The 19,280-nt window shown below is 38.8% G+C and overlaps 1 protein-coding gene across 6 annotated transcripts in view; it reads left to right on the forward strand.

Annotated features, from left to right (window-relative positions):
• Positions 1-19,280, forward strand: part of LOC131438741 (probable serine/threonine-protein kinase yakA) — a 126,708-nt gene that overhangs the window by 54,489 nt on the left and 52,939 nt on the right. Inside the window, exon 1 of one of the 6 annotated variants that reach the window (XM_058608972.1) lies at positions 7,338-8,629. The exons of 3 other annotated variants lie outside the window; for them this stretch is intronic. The gene's annotated coding sequence lies outside the window, so the exon portion shown is untranslated. Of the gene's footprint in view, positions 1-7,337; positions 8,630-19,280 lie in introns of those variants that run through there. 2 more of the 6 variants (XM_058608973.1, XM_058608974.1) reach the window with 2 other exon arrangements.

The raw sequence follows: 19,280 nt of genomic DNA on the forward strand, positions 1-19,280 counted from the left end.
ACTGGATTCTAGAACTGGCACTGGATACACGACCTGAAACGTATTGGAATTAAATTCTGATCCTGAATTCTGGAGTTAAACTGGAAGGAACTCAATCCCTTACCTATATTTACTAAGATTTAAATTTAGACCAGAATCTAGGCCCAGTTTCGGGTCCAGAGTAGTGATCCTACAAGCAGAGATCCGTGGAGACATTATTATGATTTCAATTAAACTGTCAAAAACGGTTCCATTTTGCTACCAAATAGTGAGTATATCGACGTAAACATTTCAAAAGGGCCTAAAAACTATTAACAGATTCTCTTTGTTTACTTTCTCTTTTGACTATATTTGCGTTATTACTCAAATGTTCGTTACATATCTGGTATTGTTAGCAGAATGGTAAAATTATGTTTCATTCTACACGAATATATTGTAAGTAAACGTGAAAATTGAGGAGTTATTCACAGAAGAGAAAGTAAATGTAAAGAAACTCTCGTTTGTTTATGTGACCTCATGAAATGTTCACGTCGATATGATGTTTGAAAAAAATGTGAAATAATATACGAATGCGTTATGCTCTTTTTTCACTGTATTTGTTCAAAATTTATGGATACACTCATTTTTTTGCTACAAGTTTGATACTTTACAAGTAAACAAACCCCTAGATTCAAAAAGTCACTCGCACACAAACGTTGCCAGATCTACGATTTTACTATCCCCTGATCACTGCTTGTAGGATCACTCAGCCATAGGATTTATTCTTAGAATCCAGTTCTAGATTACAGGCTCAAAATTCAATTCCAAAATTCAGAATCACGCCCACGTTCTCGATCTGGAATAATATAGTTATATGGAAGGAAGGATTTTCGAAATTTTTCTATAGTTGTAGCTTATTTATGTACAGAGAGTTATAATTTATTTTGAGAGAGTTATAAATTCACGAGAACCCAATACCGCTCGATAGGTCACAACTCCGGGCAATTAGATGGATTCGCCTCCTTCAGTACAATATGGACTGCGTTTGCATCTTGTCTTTACGCCAAAGATGTTTTGGAATGATATAAAACCGTTCCAAAACATCTTTGGCGTAGTGACAAGATGCCAAATCATGCCAGAATAGTGAGTAAGCGTCATGGCTGCGTAAGACTGGCAACAATCACTTCTTTAGGTATACTTTCTTGTTTACCGTTCCGGTAGTGACCACAGCTGCATATTGCCTAATTTTTTGGAACTGAAATGATCCTCTACGCCATTGTGTTGCATGACAGTATAATAAGAGATTCCCGGAAGCTACTCCAGTACATACAGGGTCCGGCACTCGAAGTGTAACCAACTTCAGACCGCTCGCGCAGCTGACGCACGGGCATCAGCTCTCTAGAAATTTGCTAAATGACAGTTCGAAGTTGTATTGTTTACAAGCACAAGAAAGCATTTTGCCAAAAGTGAACGCGAAAAAAAATCAGTGATGGATTTAAAACGTAATAGTGTGATTGCTTTATATTCAGATGGAAAATCACAACCAGCGATTGTTCGTGAGCTCAAACACCTTGAAGTGAATAAAGTTTTTATTTATCGCACCATAACTCGTTATGGTGCCAAAATACCTGCCAAAATACCTGCAAGTCACATTCGGGCAGCTTGCGATTCGATTTTTGACCGTCTCAAGGCCATAGTCAAGGCAAAAGGTGGTCATATCGAGCAAAAGTGAATTGATTCTGAATTTTGTATTATTTTTACACATTTTGTACTTTGAATTAAGTAAAAGTAATTTTCCAAACTGAATTTATGGCCTTTTGAATTGGTTACACTTCGAGTGCCGGACCCTGTAAGTTTCATTGTCCACCATCACGCAGGAAAACTTCGTCAAATATTCAAAAATACAGCTTGTGAGGCCGAATTTTAGCCACGATCTGTTTACCATTACGGTTCGATACAGTTTTCACATGGAACGACTTCATACTTTGCCGGTGCTTGGAAGTTACCCTTTAGATGATCAAAGTTGAAATTTTCTAAAATGTTTGGTATGAAATACATGAATTAAATGAATCATCGCACAAAGCATATCTTGCAAATCCGACCCATCAAAATACGAAATATTTTCAGTGATTGAGTGATTCAAACAGCCGATACAGAGCAGATTCTATGAAATTTTACATCTTATATTCAATTTACGACTTCGAAGCAAAATTCCATCACCAAAACTCGAGCTCGAAAATTGTATCAGCAGGTTTGGACGAAGTACCAAGGATACCTGCGCATCGACGATGACACCTACGTCAAAATGGATTTTTGACAGTATTCTGGCCAAAAATTTTACATGGCGATGGCACGGGGAGATGTTCCTGCGAAGTTTAAGTTTGCTTTTATGAACAAATTTGCAAAAAAATGATGATTTGGCCAGGGATATGCATCTGGAACAAACACCCAAGTATACGTGACGAATAAGACGATAGACTTCAAGCTGTACAAGAAAGAATACCTCAAAAACCGCGTACTACCTTTCAATAAATCCCATAAAGGTCCCGTGAAGTTTTGGCGAGATTTGACGAGTTGCCACTACAGCCGGGAGGTCATCCAGTGGTACCGCGATAATAACGTCATCGTGTTCATCGAGAAAATATATTTATATCCACCCAGCTGCCCGCAGTTCCGGCCCATCGAGAGATTTTGGGCAATAATGAAGCGGAAGCTAAAGCAAAGTGGAAAACGGCTCAGGGCGGGACTCAGATGACCAAAATGTGGAACAAATGTGCCAAGAAAGTTGACTCCGGAGGTGTGCAGCGTTTGACGGGAGCAACCAAGAAGAAAGTGCGAATTTTCATTAGAAACGGAGAGAAATGATTTGTATTGATATTTTTTTATAAAGCACAGTGAATTAATTTTGTTTTAATGTATTAAGCTTTTTGGTACGTCAATTCGTTACTGCGATACAAATGATTTTATTATTCCGGATTCTAAATAGACAAAACATCTTTGACTCAAAAAAGCTTTATCAAGTTAAATGCAATCATTTCAAGTTTTGGGTAAGATTCGACATAAATGTATTTCTATTATGTTTGTTTACCTTTTTTACAATAAGTGAGTATAGAATTCGCTCAAACTAAAGAAAAGTTTACCGAAGCGTGGAAAAGTATGTCAGTTCTATTCGTATTCACGTCATCCAGTTATGTCACTGACATTACCCACCCGTCTTTTTATTTTTCTAGCCACAGAATGATCTGGTCTCTTCGGCATATTTACTTCAACTTCGCGTCGTTTTGGTGGTTCCTGAGATCAGTTTTTATTCCGCTCCCAGCCTTCCTGGCAATTGTCATACGTGTATCAAAAGATTTAAGAACGTCATGGACAGTGCAAGAAAACCAAGTTTTTTTGCAAGTTTTCCTACTGGTAGTTCTGGATTTCGCACTTGCTCTTCTTTCGACGTCATCTTAGATCTAAAAGCTTGTAGTAGGGAAAGGTGTTCTGTTGCCGGTATCCCACCATAACTTTTGATAGAAAGCAGATGGCGTCATTCCGACAAGTGTCATGTGTGTGTGTAATAGCAGCACGTTCTATTTGTACCTAATACCGAAGCAAACCGACGCTTGTACTTTTTGCTGCCCTCAAAACAAATTTTAATTACGTGAAAATCAATACCAAAGTTTTTTTTCTGACTTTTTTCATAGTATCATAAATTGAAGAGCATCAATCGAAAAGGTTAGTGGATTGTATATTTATGAAGTGAAATCGATCTATTTTGAGATTTAATACCGGATGCTATCAAAATTTTCGCAACCAAAGTTTTTTGTAGTAATTTTCAAAATGTCTACCTAGTTCGGTTAACGGCACCCCATTTTTTGCGACAAACTGTGAAAAATTGTCAGTGATATGCAGAGATGCCAAATCTGCAAATTTGTCTGTAAATTATCAAATTTCGTAGTTAACCTTAAAACTTTGGTTGTTTCTGTTAGCCATGGCGACTTCAAACAAATCGCCAAAGTCGAGGAAAATGAACTTTAATGCACTGCTAAATGTCATTAACTAGTGGATAAGAAACCAATGAACTCGACTGCAGTAACGAATCAACACCAAAGGCACCACCATCCAAATCATCGGCCAAGAGAGCCAAAGCGAAGTCACCATTAGGCAATGAAAATTTTTTTCCAAAACACCTCTGAGAAGAATAAATTCCGTTTTTTTTGTCATATAGGAAGGCCCGGAGAACCGAGTATCATATATCATTCGACTCAGTTCGTCGAGATCACAAAATGTCTATGTGTGTATGTATGTGTGTATGTGACAAATAATGTCACTCAATTTTTTCAGAGATGGCTGAACCGATTTCCACAAACTTGGATTTAAATAAGAGGTCTTCTGGCCCCATAAAATTTTCTTGAATTTCATTTGCATCCGACTTCCAGTTCCCCGGAATTACAAGAAAATATGTGCCAATTCATTGAAAAATGCGCACTCAATTTTCTCGGAAATTTATTAACCGATTTTCACAAACTAAGAAGCAAATAAAAGGTCTTAGAATTCTTTAAAAAGTTCCCGAAAGGTTGATCCATATCCGACTTCCGGTTCCGGTATTACAGTGCGATTAGCGAAAAATTTTCAACTTCATGAGTATTTTTCATAAGCGATGGCGAAACGAGGTGCAAATCTTGTTACAACTTTCTTTGCGTTTCGCCTTCGGCTCGTCAGTGCTTGTTCAAGTAGAACTGCCATCTCCGCCTAGCAGTCCAACTTAAACCGCTAAGCAGACGCAAAGCTTACACAACTTATGTAACACTTTTGGATATTACACAGAAGTGCAATATCGTTTCTGACTTCTCGGGCGTAAACGAGTCGTCGTCATTCGTAAGCTTTGCGTCTGCTTAGCGGTTTAAGTTGGACTGCTAGGCGGAGATGGCAGTTCTACTTGAACTGCTTTAAGCACTGACGAGCCGAAGGCGAAACGCAAAGAAAGTTGAAAGAAAAAATGTGCTTTTTTGCACAAAACAAAAAACCCCTGAATGTTCAGATCTTGTTAGTTAGTGAATATATAAAACTTCTTTGGGACTACTAGTCCTCGGTTTCCGCTTCCGGAAGCACCGATAATAGTGAAGAAAATTTCCTAAAACGGAACTCACTTCGATTTTTCAGCAACGGTTAAGCCGATTTTCGCGAATCATGATTCAAATTAAAGCTCTCATTGTCTTTAAATATACTGTGCAACTTCATCCTGATTCGTCTTTCGGTTCCGAAATTATAGGCCATGAGTGTCAAAACATACAAATCGTCATTCAAAATGACGATGCACAACTAGTACGCGGCGGTACGTGCGGCTTTGCTCCGTTCGCAGCGTGCTTTGTTCCATTTCGTATAGCGTGCAAGGTTATATTTTTCTGGTTTATATCATTAAATTTAAGTTTTTCAGGTGAGAAAAATGTAAATTTCTAATTCTACAAGAATTCTACAAGAATTTCACACCGTCATGTAGACGATGCAAAAAAGGGTAAAATTCTTCTAGATTTGACTTAAAACGTTCCTAGATTTGACTTAAAAAGTTCCGGAAATAATTCCCGGTTCCAAAAGTTCCGGAAATAATGCGCAAAAAGTTTAAAATAAGACTCGCTCAATTTTCTCAGAGATGATTTGATCGATTTCCACAAACAGGCTCAAATAAAAGTTCCTATAGTCTTATAGGTTGCTGTTTAATTTCATCCGTGTCCGACTTCCGGATCTAGAACTACAGGGTAAAGTGTGTTTTAGCATTCAGTGCGACGATGCAAAATAAAGAGAAATTCTTATCAACTTGACATAACTGTTTACAAATTGAAAAGGTTATGTTAGTTCATACCCAAAAAAAAAGTTTAAAAAAAAATTTATTTTATTCCAAATTGAAAAAAAAATTCTTCACAGAATCTTCTAGCGATATTTTTGAAAATATAAGTAATATGAGAAGGCATCATTACACCACTAGGTGAATTAAAAAAGGTTTTTTCTTTGAATAATTGCAGTCTTTACTTATATTTTTCCATTTTAAGCGAAATTGCTTGGGGTACCGGTAACCGAACACCTTTTTTGAAATGGCCAAAACTTATTACTTTACTAAACTGATAATGAAGTTTTCCCAATCAAATAAATCAACGTAGTTGCCTAATCAGTTGTTAGCTAGAGATTTTAGCTTTCCATTGATGTATATTTGTCCACATAATGCACTTATTCAGAAGTTTTAAGCTTAAAATTAAAGGGTGCCGGTAATTCTCCCCTATAATAATAAATTTATTTTACACAATGAACAAATTTTCATCTGTCTGCGATACATTAATCACGCGTTGATGTAGTATTTCAAGAGATGTACGTATTCAGAGGTTATAGATTTTATTGCGAACAAGCCTTACGTGAAAAAGGCAAAAAGTGTTGTTTTCTTTGTCGGGTCGGGAACTTTTCGACCAACGTATTATCAAGTTACAGGCTCTGGTCTAGATCCTGAAACTGAAACCAAACCTGTAACTGGACTTACCATACAATGGGTTCAAATCCAGTGAACTCACCAAAGAACTTGAACCATCCTTTTCAGCCGTTTCCATGACAAGGCTATGACTTTGACATCAACCACCCGCATTTTTGTACAAGCGACCAGCAGCTACAAAAAAAATCGAATCTACGTGCAAAGATTACTCTAAATTCGACAAAGAAAAGCAACATTGTATTGAGAATTAAAAGTACATCCAATATTACTACATTAAACGCATCAAAACTAAAGAACCATGAAATGCTGTACCTTCTCAGACCAGAAAATTGATCAATTGTATCTCTGATAAACAAGCTCATGAACTTCGATCAGTTCGTGTTTGGCCCATTCAGGACATCCGGAACTGGCAGCAGAGGTCAGCAAAATCAATAATGGAAGCAGTAATAATAATACCTGTTGTAATGATCGGATACACATCCAGCGGATCTGCGGGTTGCCGAGAAGAAAAACAAACAGATTTGTTGCGAAAGAGAGAGGAAGTGAAGAGACACGCTACACTACAACCTCAATGAACCAAAACCTGAAAGCAATCTAATCATCGACCGAATGCCGAATGGAACGAAGAAACAACGATGGCAAAAAGCGATTCATAAACAGGCGCTCTTCACAAATAGCATATACTTAAATCGAACTATGCTCACACCAAGGAAAGCAGGAGCGCAAAAATAAAAGCAACACAACATTGTCAGGCAGGAAAAAAACCGTAATGGTGAAGAGAGGGAGAGAATGGGTGTTTTTTACGATCGAAGTAGCAAAACATACGGCGCGATAGAGGTGTTCAAAGTTGAATGTAAAATCTAAAAAAGTCAAAGATCGTCGTCCGTCATTATGAGAATTGAATAAGTAAAAACCAAGTGGCATTGTCATAATCAGAAGAAGAAAAAAACCCAATCGAAACGAAACGAGTAAATCGATCATCCCTACCCATCGGCAAGAACCCAGCCAGCCATCGAGCCGGCGTTCACGCGAATGAAACAACCTTTCAGTGGGCCCATTAACATATCCACCGTCAGACCGGGCCCTCAGTTGATCGTCACTGGTCGGCCGGTGAGGATCTCCGTTCTCGAAGTCGGCTCGGAGTGTGAAGCATTATTTTTTTTCGTTTTGACGGTTCTCCTTCGCCCACGAAGAGCACTGTTGTCGTTGGTCCGGACTCGTCTAGTCCGGCTTTAGTTCGTACACGACAGCCGTTCCAATTATCAGCTCGGACGAGGACGAACTCAACTCTTGTGCTGCATCGCGTAGATTCCTTCGTCTGCCCGATGTCCAATGTGAGCTATTGGGACGCAAAAGCTGATCTACCATTTGGCGACCTCAAATGGCGACTTCGAATTGTGGTTGAAGATATTTCAAGTGATCTTTCCTTCTTGAACCTTGGATGCAAGCCACTCGAGCACTCTGGAGGCGCCCACAGAGATTCGAAGGAGTGCGAACAAGCGAAAAGCAAAACCAGTTCTCTGATGGTGGATTTTTTTTTTATGTTTAGAAGTTAGTGCCAATAAAACGTGAGGTAAATTATACTAGAAATAAGATCTGTTCGTATGTGAGCTCGCAGAGGTGCAGCCGATTGGAGAGGATCGCACCCAAAGCCCGGGAGTTATGAAATTGGTTCTTTACATTTTTTTTTCTCACGGTCCCTCGGATCGATCTGAACTCGATTAACATGGGCTCGAATCCGGCGGTTTGCTCGCCTATTAACGGAGATGTTTCCTCATGATTCGTCCGGCCGCCGTATCCAGCGCGGCGAGTGAAGTGTTCCGAATCCAATTATGGTTAATTAAATTTGAAAGCATCGGAAGTTTGCAATTGTTGTTGCTCGTCTTTCATTTTTTTTGAGAGTTACAAAGTGTCGCCCGCGTACGGTGCTCGGTGGTGTTATACAAGTGCATCGGGTGGTATTTGATATCGCGGGTTGATGTGATGTGCATTTATAAAAGCTTGGCGTACGGCGTCGCACAAAAAAAAAAGAAGTATAAGGAAATTAAAGGCAATTTGTGTTATGTTCAATTAACTCAAAGATGTGAGTGAGCTCGGTAAGAAGAGTATCCAATTTAGAACGAAGCGCCCACTTTCCGTTTGCTGAAACTCTTCTCGTGTGAGTGAAATGTGAGTTTAATTGATGAAAATGTTTTGCATCAACCAGCAACAGTAAGTAGAGCCTCTTTGGTAGTCTACGGGGACTAAATCGTTCAGAAAAAAAGTATAATAAAGTTGCATCAAAAAGTGATCCAATCTATCAAATAGTACAAGAACCTAAAGTACCTTACGTTAAACCACTGAAGCTACGACTGCTGTCAATGCTTTCCTGTTTTTCAATCACTATTACGTGCCAGAAAATAATTCTCGTTTCATCTACCATTCGCTGAATTGATCAATACAGTCAATTACACCTTCGGCGACCTGCTCATTGGATCATGTTTTTCTCACGTATAAAAAATCATTTGGTTCAATCAGAGCTCCCTCCGTTCCGTCATACTAAGCAGATAGACTTAGTATGATCTGTTTTTGTGTATAGAGGAAATCATGTTCCGAGGTCAACATACCAACGACCAGCCCCGCCTCAATGCAATGTTTGCATAAAATGGATTCAAACATTATGGAGAGACTTTCGATCTCTTAGGGAAAGGAAGTAACCGACGCGTATTTAGTAAATTTTTTAGCTTCATTTATCTAAAGACTGTCCCAGAAAGTGTGGACGCACTTTGATTTCGCTGTAAATAATTCACAAGTGTTAGATATTCAAATTTTATTCGACATACTGATAATATTAGACTACAACAACAGAATATTATTCTCAACATTTGCTACTTAGCCATTGTAGACTAGCTGCGCACCTTCTTGCGAACGTTCCTCATTAAATTCCGTACAGACTTCTTGGCGACAAGTTTTGACACTTTTTTCCAATCTTTTTCGAACTGTTGAATGGTTTCGGCTGCCGAGAGATGTGCCTTCGTTAATGCCCAAAATTCTTCAATTGATCGAAGTTGTGGGCAATTTGGTGGATTCATGTCTTTAGAGACGAAAGTGACATTTTTGGTAGTATACCATTCTACCGTTGATTTCGAGTAGTGGCAAGAAGCAAGATCTGGCCAGAAGACAACAGGATCCTTGTGGCTTCGAATCATGGGTAGAAGTCGTTTTTGTAAACATGTATATTTCGCTGTTCATTGAAGCAGTGGTGATGAAGGGTTTCGAAATCTTACCGCAGCTACAAATTGCTTGCCAGACCATAGCTTTCTTACCAAATTTTTCGACTTCAATCGATGTGTTCGGACTGGTTTAACACTTGCCCTTCTCGCACCGTATAATATTGTGGCAAAGATTTGTAATCGAGTTTTACGTAGGTTTCGTCGTTCATGATTATGCAGTTCAAATTTCAAGAATCGTATTGTACAGCCCTCGGCCTGATCGATGTTTCTTGTTTCGGACTACGTTTTGGTTGTTTCTGTTTCTTATAGGTTCGAAGATTCTGCGTTAAATCTATTTCGATTTGTTTCAAAATTCAAGAAAGTTTTAAACCCTGCCTTACTCCTTGCCCCAATAAAATTACTCGGATGAATTCCATAGTAAGATTTTATTTGCATCAAAACTAGTGCAAGCGTTATTTTTGGTGAGTTGTTCTTGCTAAGTTGTTAGACCATGTTAAAGGGTTCATGAAAGCTTCCAAAACGACCTAAAAACTATTATATTACTTAAAGGGCCACCGAGGGGTGGGAGGGGTTGGTTGTATCCCCCTGGGCCCGAACTCAGGGGTCCAGAAATTCGAAGATTTATTTCTTATTCTTCATAATCAATTGCAACCCCCCGAGCCTTTTTTTTCTCTCGGTGACACTGATTACATGTAAAAAGAAGAATTGATGAAAGCTGTCATTAAACCATAGAGGGGGGTGCATGAAATTTCCGGAATCGAAAATAAAGTTATGATGCCAAATATCTTAGAATTGCCTAAAACTTCGAGAAAAATTTTGAGATTTCCGCAACGAATTTTTGTTTATGACAAATGTCTTTAAATTTAAAACTTCGTCATCTGAAATTTCAAAATTTATTTTTCAAAAAAAACTCGACTCTAAAACTTTTCATTGCATTAAACTCTAGAATTTTTTTTTTGATTCAATTATTGAGGTTTTAGCCTTGAGGTCATTAGCCTTTTTAGGTCAGAAACACTTTCTGACTCTATGTGCGGGGTTGGGAATCGAAGCCAGGTGGGTTGCGTGAGATTCATCGACTTACCCATCACGCCATACCCGAACCCTATTTATTTATTTATAAAGTCGACTCTCTGGAGCTTGAAAAAAAATTGAGATTTCCGAAATCGAAAGTTCTCTTTTTTAATACCAAATGTCTTCGGAATTGTCTGAAACTTCAAGATCTAGATTCGTCATCTAAAAAAAATATTGGAAAAAATCGACTCTGGTACTCCGAAATCGAACATTTGTTTGATGCCAAATGTGTTAAAATTGCATAAAATCTCGAGATCTGGTGTTTGAGCTCCGACCTGTAAGAATTCTTAGTGTCAGTAAGATCGTAGTACTAGTCATGCAATCATTCAGAACGCTAAGAATCAGCTTCAAAGTTTGTTGAAACAGAAAGGCCAAATTCCACAAAAGGAATATATAATAATACTTTGCTTTGCTGACAAGTCGATTCTACTTGGATGCTTAATGTCACTCCAGATAAAAATCATCCAACACTCGATGTTCGAGGTCGTTCAGCATTTTGAATGGGAAAAATTAGCTGATCTCCAACAAAAATTATTGCCTCTCATGCAAGGCGAACGGTGCATAAAAATCTACGGAAAGCTGTTGAACATAGAATCCATTTCTCGGGCACACACTAATTTCGATTGTGTTAAAAGATTTAATGTATACGAAAATGTCGTCTCTGTTAGGGGAAGCTGAGAGTACGGCTTGGTAAACATTGTTCGTTATTTATAAAAGTTTTGACCATCAACTATCTCGAATATATAGTTTTATCTATTCGAATCGATGCGACCTGACCACTGTTTGCACTTTTTTTTTTTTTTTCATATTTTGAATTCTCATCCCTATATGTAATCCAAAGAGTAGTCCTACGTCAAAACGTGCGATAACAGTGCAATGAATAGAAGAACAGATATCTACGCACTTGTACATTTGATTAAATTTGGATCTCTCAACAGACAATTTACGGGATTATATAATAAAGACATAATTGTTTTTTGGTTGTTTTTCCAGATGTGATTGAATCATCATTACTAAAATTTTATTGTAATCTATACTCATGACGGACTTCCAATTTTATTAAAATTGCCGTGGAAAAAAGTAGAAACTTCTGCGAAAAACAAAGAGTGCGTTTTGCTTCGGGGTGCGTATTACCCCATCTTCCCCTACTCATGGACAGAGGTAGTTCTGTGAGACTTCGATTTCTAATGTCTTAACTTCAGTTACTTTAGTTTTGGTTCATTGCGTTGAAGGGAATTTGATAGCAGATTTCATGTTTGAACTCAAAGGTTTTCGCAATACCCAAGTTCTCCACAAATCATAAATAGTATTTTCTGGTTTTCGCATCCGTGCGCCCAGAAAAAAAATTCAGAAGGAGTTTCAGAGTATGATGATCAATTTCCATATGCATGTGAATGTGCTTAAAATTAACAATTATTTTCATTTTGGTTTTTCCGTTTGTTGAAAATTATTCATTTTATGATTGACCTAAATATGACGAAATTCGCGCTAATTCATATTCGCAGTTAGCAGAATTTTCTCAGATTTGTATGAAACTTTCTGGACATGTAGACTTTGTCCTAAAATGTCACATTACTCGTTGTTTTTCTAAAGTTGATCTAGGCTGTTTTTTAAAAAGGGTTTAAACCATTTGTTTTTAAATCGATTTCCATTCACGGTAACGCGTCGTACTTTCTCATTTTTGAATGTAGACCGAAATATGGTAATTATGTCTCTTATGGTGGTCTCAGACGGACGATTATGTTCACCATAAAAATCACAAAGTGCGATATAAACAGTTTCAAATGAAACTGTTTAAAAAAAATAAACACGATTTGGATGCGTTGTTCTGGGGTTAACCTATTCCTGATGATTTGCCAAACAATACTGAGTAGAGACGTCACTTTACGCTATCAAAAAACTTTCAGACAACAGTAGAGTAACACCTTTCTGTAGGACTTATCATTTTCGATAATAACTCTTTGAAAAAAAAAACCTGGAACCGGATGTCGGATTCGGATGAAGTTGAACAGCAACCAATAAGACTACAGGAACTTTTATTTGAGCCTGTTTGTGGAAATCGATCAAATCATCTCTGAGAAAATTGAGTGAGTCTTATTTTAAAAATTTTTACCACTATTTCCGGTACTTGTGGAACCGGGAACTTGGAACCAGTAGAGCCGAAGTCGGTTCGTTCACTAAGAACTAATATAGCCTACAAATTGGAGCAGTTTTATGCCAAATCTAGAAGAATTTTACTCTTTTTTGCATCGTCGCTCTAAATGACGGTGTGAAATTCAATAGTAACCTATGGAACTACGAGATTTTTTATTTTATGAGTGACATTATTTAACACATACTCACACACATACACCCACAGACACATACATTGCTCAGCTCGATGAACTGTGTCGACTAATTAGAACACATAGCCCTCTTGGCCAATTTTCACTAGTCAATTCTTCAGGTGATTGCATAAACTTTCTATATGAGAAAGGCATTAAGTGTACTTTTATAGAAAAGCATCGTTATCATGATCTTGTAATAACACTAACAAGTAGGTACAGATTAAATAAAAGAATTAGAAATTTACAATTTTGCTTACCCGAAAAATATAAATTTAAATGTGACAACCCTGCAGTCTATACGAAATTGAACAAAGCACGCGTCGAACGGAGCAAAACCGCACCGTACCGATGCGTACCAGTTTTGTACCGTCATTTTGAATGACGATTTGAATGTTTTGACCCTCAAAGACCTAAAATTTCAGAACCGGAAGTCGAATCAGGATGAAATTGCAAAGTATATTTAAAGATAATGAGCGCGTTAAATTTTAATCGTGATTCGTGAAAATCGGCTTAACCGTTGCTGAAAAATCGAAGTGAGTTCCGTTTTAGGAAATTTTCTTCACTATTATCGGTGCTTTCGGAAGCGGAAACCGAGGACTAGTAGTTCCAAAGTACACTAAGGTCTTTTTTTTTATGCGGTCTTTTTATGCGGTTTTTTATGCGACTTTTTTATGCGAATTTTCAGAGTTAAGCGGTTTTTTTAGCGGTACGTAAACTCGCATAAAAAAAGACTTCAGTGTAATTTGATATATTCACTAACTAGCAAGATCTGCAAGTAGATTAATTTAACAGTGTGTTTTATAAAAATGTGCACCTCGTTTCGCTATCGCTTGTGAAAAAATTCACTAACCGCACTGTAATACAGGAACCGGAAGTCGGATCTGGATCATTGTTTTGGGGGACTTTTCAAAGAATTTCAAGACCTTTTATTTGCATCTTAGTTTGTGAAAATCGGTTAAAAAATTTCCGAGAAAATTGTATGAGGTACACACACACACACACACACACACACACACACACACACACACACACACACACACACACACACACACACACACACACACACACACACACACACACACACACACACACACACACACACACACACACACACACACACACACACACACACACACACACACACACATCGCTTGTCACCTTCTTAATGGTGCCAGTCGCTGGCTGGACAAGCGATTATAAATACACTCTCCTACTCAATGCTTGATCGGAGAAATAGGTATAAAGCGAGAGGACTAGTGTTTGATGAACAGAGAAGATGTTTGGATGTGAGATATCGGTCGGGTGAGACGGCCAGGATGTAGACCATGTTCGATGTACGTTGCTACTGTGTCTGTTTCTAGTTTTGCAGTGGCTAAAACAAGATCAGAGTGGCGAAATGGTAGCGCGTATGCACGGAATGCATAAGAACGCAGGTTCGAGTCCTGTCTCTGAGCGTATCTTTTTCCAAAAATTCATCTTTTCTGTTAGTTTTTCTTTCACTTGGCTTCTCCAATATATATTTCCGCTCAGTCATTGCAAAAACTGAACATAGTCATGGCAGCTTTACGTCAAACTAAAAATTAATAAATCGGTAGAAAAAATCGTTTTGGTCTTACTTGATATCGAATTAATAAATATATAAACAAAAAAATCAATATATAAATGCAAAATTAATGGTATGATTGAGAACATACAAATTTCTAATCCAGATAAATAATCAAAACATTATCAAATGGTCTTCATGACACAGATTTCATGTTTTCCGATTTCTTGCAGAGGTACTCCGTTAGGTTCAATCAAGTTATAAACTTTTACGTCATCGACAATGTATGACAGACTGTGTTTACTGCCACCGATAAAGCTAAAAAAATGTTAGAAAAGAAGAAAAAAAAATGTTCGAATGCAGCATGCAAGCGTAATTGCAAATCTTCTATGAATGATGTCAGTTTGCAGCAAAAAAAAAAGAAAACCAGCTTTTGGTTTGCTTTGAACAGTTTCTGTGAAATAAGAAATCCGAGCAGGGAGATCTCACGGGCCGACATCGACACGAGCGAACAAGAATTTAACCAACGGGACCGTATGTAATAAGTTGTTGGCCGACGTCTTCGGCCGACGATCAACGATTGGGATGAGGATCCCAGAGAAGAATGGGGATCCAGGGAGAGGATCCCGGCGCGTGAACCTACTACGCGACATGTGCGTTGGAACGGTTGGAACACATGGACATCTCGAAGAGTCCGGATTCAGAGGAAAAACCTGTTTCTTTTTTCGTGTCTGTTTACTTGGATTGCACGCTCCTTTACTTGCACAGGGCAATACGATCGAACCGGTTCCAGCTGATCCCGCGCAAGTGTGCAACTTTCATTAACAACACCAGCTAACTGGGTAGCGTTTAGGTGGCAAAGTGGTTTTTGGCATGATGTCGTGTTCTCCTAAAAACCAGTCCGGAATGATCGAATAGATACGGGCGATGTGGCATCAAACAGATGATTGCATGATCCGATCTCGTTGAGGAAATTATTCGTAATCTTTCCTTTGCAGAATCGTTTTGTTCGATTGTAACGCAATTAAACAAGCCGGCACGAAATAACAAACAAAACCCCCATCAAATGATGCACAAACCTTTGACTGACGATCAGCGATTGGGACACGAATTCCCAGCGATTGGTTCCCAAAACCGTTTTGGCAGTCGAAGGCAATTCGAAAGGTTTCAAATGGAGCTGGAATACGAACCGGCTGTGGACCGTAGCAAATGGGCCGAAAATCGTGAGGATCCCAAAATAAGCGTTGATTCATTCATTAGAGCAACAGCGGGGAACTTTCTACTGAACCTACCCGGTCGCTCTCTCTCTCTCTATTCCATGGGACACAGTATTCAGATTGGTGTGTGGTCATTATTTTTTTTCGGACAACGATAGCTGACTACAGAAATGTCATAGACCCGGTCCAGGAACCACCCACGTTGGATGGCCTAAATTTTGCCCACTTTCGAGTGCTTGCTCGTACAGAGAAAAAAAACCTTGAAGTCAAACGAATGGAAAAATGGCGAGCTTTTTTTATTGGGCTAATATTCATCTGATTCAAATTAACAGTAACTGTTTTGAACAATTTTTATCATCCCAACCACACCGGTGTTGATTTATTTACATGAAAATGAAAGGACTTTCGGGAAAATTTTGGCTTAAACACTTAAAAGTTAGTTCTGATCTCGGGGAAATAAGATGCTTGCGTGACTCAAAAAAACGCAGTTTCGACTAGTGACATTTAAGAGGTCAGTTGAAAATAAGTTATTGTTACGTTGCAATGTAATGCTGAAAGTAAACTAGTTAAAACTTAGTCACCAACGACATGATAAACTATAAATGAATCATTGTTAACCGAAGGGAATGTAACAGTATCTTTTCCACGTCCGAACATGATGCAGACTGAGCTACAAGTCTTGTTGAACTGTATTTCGGATACATCATTCACGTTTGTAGATGCATTTGCTCTTTTAGCAAGTTTTCGTCCAGACGGGGTACTGCTGTGAAGTTGAGAGGATTCATGTCTTTCTCTAAGGAGTGTATCGAAAATAAGCTATCAACAAATCTTTCTTTTAAATTATGACAAAAAACGATATTTTATCCAAACTAAAAATTGTTCCTTTATTGTACGAGGTTAAACTGAAATTTAAGTTATTCCTTCACGAATTTTCGAACTTTTGAACGAACGTTCTTCATCAAGTTCCGGACAAGTATCGCACTTTTTGGACGCTTGAGCCCAATTTTTTTTTTTGAACTCCTGCATGTTCCCAGCTGCCTTACCAGTCTTCTTGAAGACCCTCTCGACGATTGCCCAGTAACGTTCGATGGGTCGAAACTGAGGGCTATTTGGTGGATTGATATTTTTCTCAACGAAATTTATACCCTTTTCCGCAGGCCAATTGAGAGTGGTTTTGGCATAGTGAGCCGACGCCAAATCCCGCCAAAACAGTGGATGTGTACTATGCTTCTTGTACAAAGGCAGCAATCTCTTTTGGAGACACACAGATCGATAGACTTCTGCATTTATAGTTCCGGTAGTGTAAAAAATGGGTGAGTTCAAAGCACAGGAACATATTGCTTGCCATACCAGTACATTTCGATCGAATTTCTCATTTGAATCGACCTGTCCACATCGCACACATCCTTCCCAACGACGACAGTAAAGTATTGTGAGCCTAGAAGTTTTTTTTCAGTTTTCCTTAACATAAGTCTCATCGTCCATCAAAACGCACGCATCCGGACACTGCAAAAGATGCGAATACAATTTCCGGGCCCTTATTACTGCTCGCTTATTCTCGCTCGCTTCCTACACTTTGTTTCGAAATTTTCAGCTTCTTGTAGGTCTTCAGGTGACTTCGCCTCTTGATACGCTGGATTATTCCGACACTCGTTTCTGCTTTTTTGGCCAATTCACGTATTGACATTGACTTGTTCTTTATGATTAAAGATACCACTTTCTGGTCCAGTTTCGGTCCAGGTTGAAAAAACCGGGTTTTCTGCCTCTTCCTGGTAGCTCATCCAAAGAATAGTGTTCCCCAAACTTATTAATGATGGTTTTCCACACTGACATGATGAATTCCAAACCGCTTCGCCAATTTGCGCAAAGTAATACCCTTCTCACTTAGCCATGTGTTCAGAACCTTAATTCTCACTTCCTTTTCAATACGCGACATTTTGAAAATGCAGAATTTCAACCGCACAAACAAGTAAACCAACGAAAGCTGACAGCCAAATGCACAGCATACTGTAATCTGAGCATAAAAAACCATCACAAATACATGCGTACAACACAAATGTATGTGGATAGCTCATCGATATACTCCTTATGAAATATTTTCTATGGTAACAATTGAACAAATCGAATGTCGAAATAAGTTTTTGCAGACAATCGTTCTGGCAGAATATTCCATTCATATTTTTGGTTGACACACCTAGTTTTCTGACCACAACTGCAGATTTCATATCATATCTGCTACTTCTTAACGAAAGTTTTTTTTTTATCTCTGTCAGAAAATAACTGAATTGAGTACGACGGTATTTTTATCTCCACGTGAGCCCCAGAATCCGGGTTTGGATCTCATAGCTAGTTCAGAATACTAGCAGAATTTTTTCGTTGTAGAACTTGTAGTTAGGAGTGTATTGAAAAGTAGTTAGCAACATTGATTATTGAATAAAAAAGCGAAAAAAAACATATGTTGACATCAGTTTTCGATATATTGTAGAAAATTTACATTTTTATGCATTTCACTGATTATATTGAAGAAAATCCTAGTATCTGTGAAACGCTCGCACTCTGGACATTCTTCATTAAATTCTGCACAGTTACTTTTGTGACTTTCCTGGTGGCAGCTGTCGAGTTTTTTTGAACTTCTGCATGTTTTGGGACACTGTACCTTCCTTCCGAAAGTGCCGCTTGACAATTGCCCAATACCTTTCAATTGGCCGAAGATCCGGGCAGTTTGGTAGGTTGATGTCCTTTTCCACGAATTGTACATTATTTTTTGACAACCACTGTAGAAGCGTAGTGGGCTGAAGCCAAATCCGGCCAGAAGAGAGGAGGAGCCTTACGCTTTCTGTACAGTGGCAGCATACTCTTCTTCAAACATTCTTCCTCGTACACTTTGGCGTTAATTGTGCCCTTCATGAAGAAAATCGACGACCGCAAACCACAGGTACAAATTGCTTGCCAGACCAACACCTTCTGCCCAAACTTTTCCATCGCCACCGTGGTGTCAGCGTCGTCCAGGTCCTGGTACACCGTTTTCGTATAATATTGCGGTCCGGGCAGCGCTCGAGAGTCTTCCTTGGCGTAGGTTTTGTCGTCGATCAGGATGCATCCGTCTTTATTCTGTAGAATTCGGTTATACAGTTTTTGCGCTCTTGTTTTGGCCTGAACTTGCTGTACCAGGGACTTTTGCGGCACCTTCTGTTTCTTGTACGTTTTCAGGGAGTTCCGAACTTTGATCCGTTGAATCATCCCGATGCTGGTGTTGAACTGCTTGGCCAAATCCCGCGTCGACGCCGGTGGGTTTTTCCTGATATACTCAACCACTTTTAAGTCCCGGCCGGGCTAGCTGGGACTCGTTTTCCTACCGGATCGGGGCAAATCCTTCATGGAAAGGGTCTTACCGAACTTCTCGATAATATTTTTGACACTGGTGTAGTGCACTTTCACCCGTTTTGCAATTTCGTTGTACGTGACACCACTTTCTGAGCACCAAGTGTGCAG

Source organism: Malaya genurostris, chromosome 3 (genome assembly GCF_030247185.1).
Source record: "Malaya genurostris strain Urasoe2022 chromosome 3, Malgen_1.1, whole genome shotgun sequence".
In the NCBI taxonomy this organism is placed as follows: domain Eukaryota; kingdom Metazoa; phylum Arthropoda; class Insecta; order Diptera; family Culicidae; genus Malaya; species Malaya genurostris.